The sequence below is a fragment of the Rousettus aegyptiacus genome, unplaced genomic scaffold, assembly GCF_014176215.1.
Source record: "Rousettus aegyptiacus isolate mRouAeg1 unplaced genomic scaffold, mRouAeg1.p scaffold_m13_p_11, whole genome shotgun sequence".
In the NCBI taxonomy this organism is placed as follows: domain Eukaryota; kingdom Metazoa; phylum Chordata; class Mammalia; order Chiroptera; family Pteropodidae; genus Rousettus; species Rousettus aegyptiacus.
Window position 1 is genome coordinate 65,445,828 of NW_023416286.1, and position 10,250 is coordinate 65,456,077.

General features: G+C 31.7%; 1 long non-coding RNA gene across 1 annotated transcript; it reads right to left on the reverse strand.

The window, feature by feature from the left end:
* Positions 1 to 1,972: 1,972 nt before the first annotated feature.
* On the reverse strand, positions 1,973 to 7,931 carry LOC118609387. The gene is made up of 3 exons (XR_004953391.1): positions 7,841 to 7,931; positions 3,043 to 3,116; positions 1,973 to 2,414 (listed from the first exon to the last, which is right to left on the reverse strand). It is a non-coding gene; the product is annotated as an uncharacterized LOC118609387 (long non-coding RNA).
* Between the last annotated feature and the right edge of the window lie 2,319 nt (positions 7,932 to 10,250).

A 10,250-nucleotide genomic window follows, 5' to 3' on the forward strand; every position in this document is an offset into this window, starting at 1 on the left:
CTAGATAATGGTTTCAATAAGATGAATCAGGACCCATCAGATAAATGGCCAGTTCTAGAGCCAAAGCAGGAAATATACAAGGTAAGCCCAAAGTATCTCACAGTGCCAAAAAGTAATGAAAAAAAAACAACAAAAGAAATCAAATAATAATGGGTGGGAAGGTCTATCTAAAAGATACATCAACCAACTAAAAGAGCTCCCAATGGTCAAACTGGAAAAATGTGAGCAACAATATAAAATAATATTGGATTATAAACCTAAGTATAAAGTAAATATAAGTTCATATTAGTATAAATAATTGAATAAATGGGGGAGAACAGGTAAATCTCTTGTATAGAATATATATAATTTATGTAAGTACACCCTCCTCAAGGAGGTGGAGCATCTCTCTCCCCACTCCATAATGAAGGCTGAATCTAATGGCCACTTCCCAAAGAATATGGAAAGGAAGGAGAAAACATAAACTTGACAAACACTACTTCAATGGAATGATCAAGATTAACACCAGGAGTGATAAGTTTTGTTAACTTCATGTGTCTTTGATGTGATGAGAATTCACTTTACCTCTATTGCTTTCTTTCCAAAACTTATCACCTCATACTTATCATGAGGATAATATCAAACAACTGGCACTTGAAGAATATTTTATAAAATACCTGATGCACTCCTCAAAATTAACAAGGTTATCAGCATCTAGAGGAGCCTAAGGAGACCACAATGACTAAATATAATATGTTATCTGAATGGGATCCTAGAACAGAAAAAGGACATTAGAAAAAAATAAAGAAATCTGAATAATATGTCAATATTGGTTCATTAGTAGTGACAAATACCATATTAATGCAAGATGTTACTAACAGGTAAAATAAGGTGTAGGATATATGGGAACTCTCTATACTATCTTTGCAACTTTTGTCTGTAAAACTAAAACTGCTCTTAAAAAATTAATTTAAAAAATTCCTAAAATAATAAATCTACAATGTTTATTTATTAAAGGTCTATTGTTAATCCAACAAATAATTGATTCCTGTAGTATTATTTAAGAAACCTAAGTTTTCATTATGAATTGACCATTGCCTTGGTAATCATGTAAAACACTGAAATCTACTAATGCCTAATATTTCTTAAAACATACCATACTTTTAATAGATTATATTTTCTTGTATTATCTTTTGACTTTATCAAGGAAGACCAAGAAATAATAAAAATAAGGGACTGAAAGAACTTTCAAAGACTATTTTAGAAAGGAACAATCAAATATAAAAATATGGCAACATAATAAAGGCAGAGACAGAGAAAAAATAAACCTAGTAAAACAAAAACAAATGTATATTTTGATTCTGTACAAATTCTGATATTATTGAATAAAAAATACAACACAGTGAAATAACCTGACACTAGAAAAATAAGTAATTTGCATATCCTTGCCAGTTAGTGAACTCCAGGAAGAGAACTAAACGGTAACACTTACATGATCATTCTCTTACAGGTAACTCTGAATGGATAAGGTCAGTGTGGTAGAAAACAGCAGGCACAAAGGAAACATTTTCGAGCTGTGCTGCCCAATATTGTACCTACCAGTCACATTTAGTTATTGAGCAGTTGAAATATGATTAGTCCAAAACAAAGTGTGCTCTAGGTGTAAAATCACAGTGGATATGGAAGGCTAGCAGAGAAAAGCATGCAAAATATATCATTTAAATGCTTTTCATTACTCATTTGGTTAAATAAAATATACTGGAAATAATGTTTACTTGTTTCTTCATAGTTTTAAAAATAAGACTATAGCATTTTTAAGTTATAACTGTGGCTCGCTTTATATTTCTTTTGGGTAGTACTGCTTTAGGACATCAGAAATATTTGGAAAATACTGAATATTTTTAACACTCTATATAGTATGTCTCGAATTGACTAGAGATTTGCTGCAAAGATCCCATTGTAAGGAATCAGAATATATTTGCCAGATTAAAGACTCAAAGAACTCTTCCAGTAAAGTCACCCATTTGTATCAGCCATCAATTCCATCATGCTATCTACTACTGCATAACAGTCAAATACTCAGTGGCTAAAATAATAACATTTTACTTACCTTTTCAGCAGTCTAGGCTGAGTTTAGCTAATTGGTTGCTCTGCTTTACTGCTGAGGTTCTTTCATCGGTCTGCAGTCTTCTAGAGGATCGGATGTGACCAAAGAATACAAAAAGGATTCCATCAGATGTCTGGCACCTCAGTGCTAGGTGTGGATCCGACAACTCTCTGTCTGTATGATCACTCCAGCATGGTACCTCAGGATTCGAAGAGAGTAAATGGATGGTACCAGGTGTTTACAATCTCAGCCCAGATCCGAAATAGTTTCACTTCTGTCACATCCTATTGGTCTCAATGCAGGGTCTTCCCAGATACAAGGATTTGGTCTAGATCCAATGTATATGGGAAAAATTGTTGACAGCCACCTTTGGAAATAATCTAGCACACCCTTTAATATGTCCTTATTTTCAAACTATTTGACTACAGAACATACCACATATTTTTTCAAAGTATAAATTATTTAGTATTCATATTACCACATCTTTTTCATATCTTTCTTGGAAAAAAATGCACAATTATCAAAGTCATTTATTGGATTTAAATAAAATACCTTATATTTGCACAAGTGACTACATAAATAACATTAAAAAAATTCAAATCGTAGAATAGTATAGCTTAAAACTAAATGTCAGCCATTTATTTTTAAAGATTTAAAGCCTCATTATCGGAGATACTATTAGTTTATTAATTTTTGACAACTATTAATGATTTCACAGTAATATACAATAATCTACATAATTTCTTTCATGTCAAAATTTTAGAACTGACTGCCTCCCTTAGACAATGGAATAGGTTAGACTTCCGAGAAAGACTATGCTGCTTTTAAAGATCCCATATTCCCTGTATGTAATAACTACCTCGAGGAAAAAGTTTTATTGCTACCTATTACAAACGCAATTGCTACCTATTTTATAATGCTGAAATCTCTTATTAAATATGTAATAAATTACTCACTTTTATTGAACTCCCTCCTTTTTTCATGGCAAAAAATAACCTCCAATTCCTTTGAAAACATTTAAATGGGCCACCTGTACATAAAGGGAAAGAGAGTAGTTAAGCCTTCCACATCATAAAAGGAAAATATATACAGACTTTTATTGAATAAGGAAGGTCTCAGCTCTGGGGAATTTCAACAGTAAGAGATTAGAGAATTGAGGAGCGAAGAGAAAAACAGTAGCTACTGACACTGGAGATAAAATCAAGGAAGATTAGTGTGCTGAAAGCCAAGAGAAATATTTCAAGGAGGAATGAATGACTACTCTGTCAAATACCACCAAATGATCAAGTTTAACGATAACTGAAAATTAACCTCTGGATTTACCAATCTGTTGACCAAAATAAGGGCAATTTGACATAATGAAAAGACAAAACACTGACTGGAGTGGGTTCAAGAAAATAAACCATTTGAGGTTGAACGAATGCCCAGTATATGTTTTATTGAATGAATACACTGGAGAGCAAAAAATAGGATGAAAATGATTTAGAATTTTTTTTTAACAATGTTCAAGGCAAGAGTATTAAATATTAAATTTAAGTAGCATCATGAAAAAAAAAAACCAAAATGCAAAGATAAAAGTTGAGATACTGTGGTACTGAAACCTATAAAAAATATATAACTGATTGAACATGAGAGTCCAAATGAGGAAAAGTTTATAGATAACTAAGATTTTGTGCCTGGAGGATTATGAGAATGGTAGTAAAGGCAGAGAAATAAAATACAAAATAGCATTTGAATTTTAGACATTTTGAATAAAAGTAGTAACAAGCAGGAAATGCATAACAGAAAACTGAAAATATACATTGTGCCCTTTAAATGGTATAAAGTAGCATCTGAAAACGGGCCCATATGCCCAGTCTGGGCTAGTGCCAGTTTTTGTAAATAAAGTTTTATTGGAATTCTGCCACACTAATTCATTTATGTATTATCTGTGGCTGCTTTCATACAGAACCACAGAGTTGAGCAGTATGACAGGGACCATATGGTCCAGAAAACTTAATATTTTACTATCTACATATCTTTGCAAAAAAATTTAGCCAAACCTTGTGTAAACTAACTCTGTCATAAATTTAATAAAATGACTGCTAAAAAAAAAGTATTTTAACTAAAATGCTCTTAATCACTAAAAACTGTAATATGTATGATGTAAATGACTCATTGATTTTCCAGTGGTCCAATAGCTCAATTCGAATATGGTAATCCTAGAACCTTTCAATTCGAGCTAAAAATTCCAAAACCATTTAAAACGAACTATCAACATTTGTAATAAAAGGCCACATTTGATACGGAAATTTGGAGTAAGTTAATTAATAATTTAGTTCTGAGATATTCAGAATTTAAACATTTTAAGGCTTTAATTAACTTTGGAAGCTGAGAATTGTAGAACTAGTGCATACCTCTACTTATCTCTAAAAGATCTGCAAAAGAATAATTGTGAACGGGTACAAATGATACTACAAATTTTCTTTAGCAGAAAGAAAAATTAGTTGTTTCGATCACAACAGCGAAAAGTTATAATTAGGCTAAGTCTTTATTATGGTAATGATCACAATGTACAGAAAATCTTTAAAATTTAAGATTAAATGAAATACCTACTTATATGATAATATAGGAAATACCTATATATATAATGTGATTTTTACAAAATAAAAATTAGTCTAGACATTTATTGAAATTTTTTTTTAACATCTCCATAAAAGTTTGAAATCTTTTACAATATTTAGGACATATATTTTTTGGTATCTCATTGTTAATAATGTCAGCAAAAATTCCCAAAAAGGTATAAAAATGAGACTTTATTCAAGCTAGTAGATTGGAAACTGGGGGGAGGTAGCCTCAGTTGAACATTGAAAGTGTGCTCCACTGAGACAAAGGAGAGGCCATCTTTCATAAAGTCTCATAAAGTCTCCACCCAGGTTCCCATTTAGGTGCAATACGCAAATGAGGATTCCAAGTCTGATTAGTTCAGAAAGGTCCATATAGATGCCAAAGAGGGTTATAATTTGTGCAGTTCTGATTGGTCAGGACAGGTCGCAGTCTACTGGTTGAGTGGTAGTATAGTGATGACAGAGTAAGGAACTTCCCTGCAGTTGTTGACTCACACATTGTAATTAGGCAGGGGATAGTTCAAAGTTCAATCTGTGGTTCTTCCTGGATTTCAGAGTACAGGGAGGCCTTTGTCACAAATGACCCCTAGCTCTCGTTTTGAACTCAGGCCCAGTTAATCACAGGAAATCCATTTTGATAAAACTCCTTCTCAGAGTTCACAATGACTTACAAGCAAAAATGCAGATACATCATATGACTATTTACCACCAGTAAGTTGTCAAAGGTTATTTATGTCATCAATTAATATGCAGGACAATAATTTACGTTCAACATTTTTACACATATGTACTTCTTGTATTTATTAAACAAAGTATATGTTTTACTTAGGCCAGTGCCTAATTTAGAATGATGTTCCTTAAACTGAAAATAAGAATGAAACCAAGACAAAAGATTAATTTTCAAAGCAGGAATTTATCACAGTTAAACCTGATGAGATAAAACATTTAATTAGAACCTCACAATGGAGGCAAACTGAATAAAAGCTCCAAAGGCCTTTGCTAAATTAGCTAAGCTGTGTTAGCATTTTATGAAACCTATGCCTACAAAGTATTTGGCATAAGTGGTAATGTCTGTTGACTTTGAAGAGTTAACTTTCTGTAATAAGTGTGTCAGTAATATAGACAAATAAAGTGAGTATTTCAAAGCTATATTTCTAGAATTGATGGTCCCTTTAAATTTTACAAAAGTCCTTCAGACGATGACAAGCTTCACTCTAATATAAACTGGTTCATAATCCTTAGAAACTAACACACACATACAAAAATTACTAAACCATCCAGACACACCCTATTAGCTAAAAAAACCCCTAAAGCTCTGTGGAAATGCAGCCCTGAGTCGAGAAATGACTCAATATGCCGCAAAAATCTAGTCCAGGCTTTATGCCATTCAGGAATTATTTTTACTTCCTCTCTCATGGACCCTCTACGCAAAGTTTAGTTCACAGCCTAATATTGTATTGAATGATAGATATTTTCGGTATCATTTTCTCTATATATTTAATTAGAACCAACTTTTAGTTATTGTTATTTTAGATATGAAGGAAAATGGCAAACAATGTTTTAATCTATCAAGCAAACCAAAGCATTACTTCTGAATTTTGATTTTAGACCAACACAATAAAATAACGTAACTTGACATCAATTATGTTAGCTACCCCAACCTTAGAAAAATATTCTTTATTCACAACATTTCTACCTTCACATTGTATTTGTTGAAACATTCATCCTCCTTTATCTTTTCCTTATCATAAATTAAGTCATCTTAAGCTTAACTCTATTAACTCTCTTCGTGTGCTATCTAATAGAATTCTAGTGCTGGGCTCTAAGAAAAGACATTTTCCATCTGCTGATAGAGGAATTACCTGCATAAAAGACTAAAATGTTTCCTCTTAACCTGTATCTATACAAAGGCACTCAGTGTTCTGAATAAAAAGTCCCATGCATACGTAATTTCTTAAAAACAATGATCAAAAGACACCGAGATTTCACTGATTGCTGTAATGTAGTGGGCTTTTTCCCCATCCATGGGCCCTATGAGGTAGCTCTGCCTTTGGTAACCAAAGAGGATTGAGTCCCAGATGCAACTTTGGGATCGTTCTTCCCTTTTCTTGAAGGTTAACACATATTCACAGATGAATAGCTCTACGGGCCCGTTTTATGGTTCTAACAGCCTTCCTTCATTTCATCCTATCACTGTCCTCGTCAATCCAGGCTGGCAGTTTTTCTGCTGAGATGGCTGACCTAAACCCGCATGTCAAATGCCTAACCTCTTTAGCAAACAGTTGTTGTACTATTCCCTTGGCATTCTCTCCAGGGCATGCATTCTCATTTGTTTTGCAGGTTCTGGTTCCTTTTTCTTAACAATTATTTCTTTAGCCTATTTCTTCCCTTTTGCATTTATTATAAGCAGTAAGGAAAAAACAGTTAATCGCTTATAAGTTCTACTTTCCATAAACAGTAGAACACAATTCATCTAAGTTCTCTGCCACTTTATAGCAAAGATTACCTTTAATTCAGTTTCCAATAACATTGTTTCTCACTTTTGAGACCTCATGAGATGCACCTCTGACATTCGTATTTCCAGCAATAGTCTCTTCAAGGCAATCTAAGCTTTTTCAGTCATGTACCTCAAAACTCTTCTATCTTCTATCCATTAGCCAATTCCAAAACCACTTACATAGTTTTAAGTATTTGTTGCCAGGGCTCGGGTAACAAAGTACTATAAACTAGGTGGCTTGAAGAACAGAAATTTATTGTCTCACAGTTTTGAAGACGAATCAAAATTCAACTGTGAAAGTACCTATGAAGGTATTAGGGAAGCATCAGCTCTAGTCTTCCCTCCTAGCTCCCAATAATTCCTTGACTTTTGGCCTTATAATTCCAATCTTCACCTGGTTTCCTCCCTATGTGTTTATTCTAAATGTCTTCTTATAAGTATAACAGTCATACTGGATTAGGGCCCCACCCAACTCCAGTACCACTTCGCCTTAACTAATGACCTCTGTAATGACCCTATTTCTACATAAGATATTATGAGGAACTTGGGTCTAGAGTTTCAATATATGAATGAGGGGATTCAACTTATAACATGTTATGTCTTAGATAAGTAACATTTAGTTAAGATGTTTTTCATTATACTTATAGTTACCATCGTTAGACTTCCTATAGATGTCTTCATGATATTTTTCTCCGGTAGTCCATTTCTTTTGTTACAACATAGAAATGGGAACATGAAAGCTGAAAAAGAACAAAATACTTTAACACTTTATTAATTTTCCTTGACTAAAATTTCTAATAATAAATTAATGTAGATTGCATGCTGAAAGATTTGGATTTGGCATGACTGATATCTTGGAAACCACAGGTTAGTCTCACAAAGTTTGTCAAACCTAAGAGGTTCATATTGAATTCAATTACAACTCATTTCAGGCTATTGACAATATTTCTTCAGATGGTGCATTCCACATAAAATTATATGGTTAAAAACTAACTTTAAATATATTTTAAATAAAAATGACAAAATACAGTATTCTATAAGGTTTCCATTACACTAACATTGATAACATAAATATTTACATTGTAGGCACATAACAATGTTTACATTTACTAACTAATAGAGTTTTTTTGGTGACAAAATCTCTTGTAATACCCCCTTATCAATTTTGTTATATATCCTTGAGCAAATATAATTTGCCTACGATCACGGAGAAAAACTGCCTTCCTTTAATGCTATTGGATCCACTGCAAATAACATAATCAGATAATCTCTTATCAATATGAGAGGATTTGCACTGGTTTGAACTCAATGCTTACATGGATAGTAGGAAAGCAGAAAAATAAGTTTTTTGGTTTATTAAGATAATGTGGAAAGTGCAAAAATGATAAATTAAGCCCCAGAAAAGTGTTTATATTACATATTTCCTTTTAACCTAATCTGAGGTTCTTAAAATTGCTCCAAAGAACTGTGTATTTCATAAATACAACAAAGACCCTAAGTAGAAATTCATGTGTCTATTGACCTGAAAACTACTTATAATATTTTTTGTGTAATTTAGATATATGAGAAAGTTAAAAAGATACTATTTTATCTTGACAATTAAAGAAATATAGATTGCTAGATTGCTTGAAAATTTTAAAGTTGTAGATTTTATAAAAAACAAATGCAAGAAGATGCACCATCTAAGTCACTGGAACAAACACAGGGGTAGAAAAAAACTGAATGAAATTCAAATGTTAAAAGTAATTTTCTAGGGTAGTAGAATTTATGCTTAGATTTTTCTCTAATTTTCATGTTTAGATGAGCACTATTATTTTGTAACGTGAAACAAACCATAAAAATATTTTTAAGTTGTTAAAACAAGAGAGACCAGTGGCTGACAAGAAGAAAAGCATCTATAAATTGCGATGCAGAAGGTTTTCATTTTAGAGAAGTATTGTAATAATTAATCTATCCTGGAAATAATAAAACATCCCTTTTTGGGGGAAAATAAAAATTATCAAGAATTTAGCAGAAACTAAAAGAGAAAATTTTAATACTCTATTATAATCTAAAAGATCTTAATAAAAGGAAAACTATGATATTTGTTTTAATATCCATTTTCAAAGAATTCATAAATTAATCTGCATGATGTTATAATTTGGTTCTAAAATCATAAAATTTCTAAAATCTATATAATAAAAGTAAAAAATAACTGCATGAATTTTCGAAAAAGCATCAAAGAGAAAAGATCTGAACCTACCAGATATTGTGACATTTTAAAAGTCATTGTTATGAAAACTGTACAGTCTCAGTTTAGACAGAAATAAGTTTCTATAACAAAACACAGAGCTCAAAGAATAATAATATACGTGAACTTACAAAAAACTAATGTGATAAGAAATGTAAATTGGACATATTTGAGAAAACAGGATCACTACACGGTCAAAAATAAAGCAAGATTCTGTTTTCTGGAACACAGAAAAGTGAGCTTGAAATGAATAAAGACCTGAATATAAAATGACATATTGTAACCTAATAGGCAAAATTGGAAAATCTTTGCATTAGAGTGAACTTCTCTTAAAATGCCTAAAATGTACAAAAGATGTGTTTTTTAACTACCAAATTTGACTACCTCAAAATTAAGGATTTATATTAAACAAAAATAATGTAAATCAAGAAATATATTTGACACCTCTTAAACCACAAGAAATTGATATTTAGGGTATACAAAATAAATCTACAAAGCAAAAAAAAAAATATTTGGAAAACTCAAATGAAAATAATTTGCAGGGAAAAAAATCACATTAGCTAATATAGAGATATTTAAAATCATTAGTAATCCTAAAAGCACAAATTAATATGATGATTATATTGCTACTTTAAATACAATGGAATAAAATTTTATATATACCATGAATTTGAGAGGATTTCATGACAATCTCCTATGCACTTGTGGTGAGACAAAAAATAATTCCAGCTATTCTGAAAATTAATCAGTCTCATTTAGTAAACTTAACTAAAATAGAGTTGCCTAATTAAACAGTGACCCCATTCTCATTTTTTGTACCAGAGATTTTTC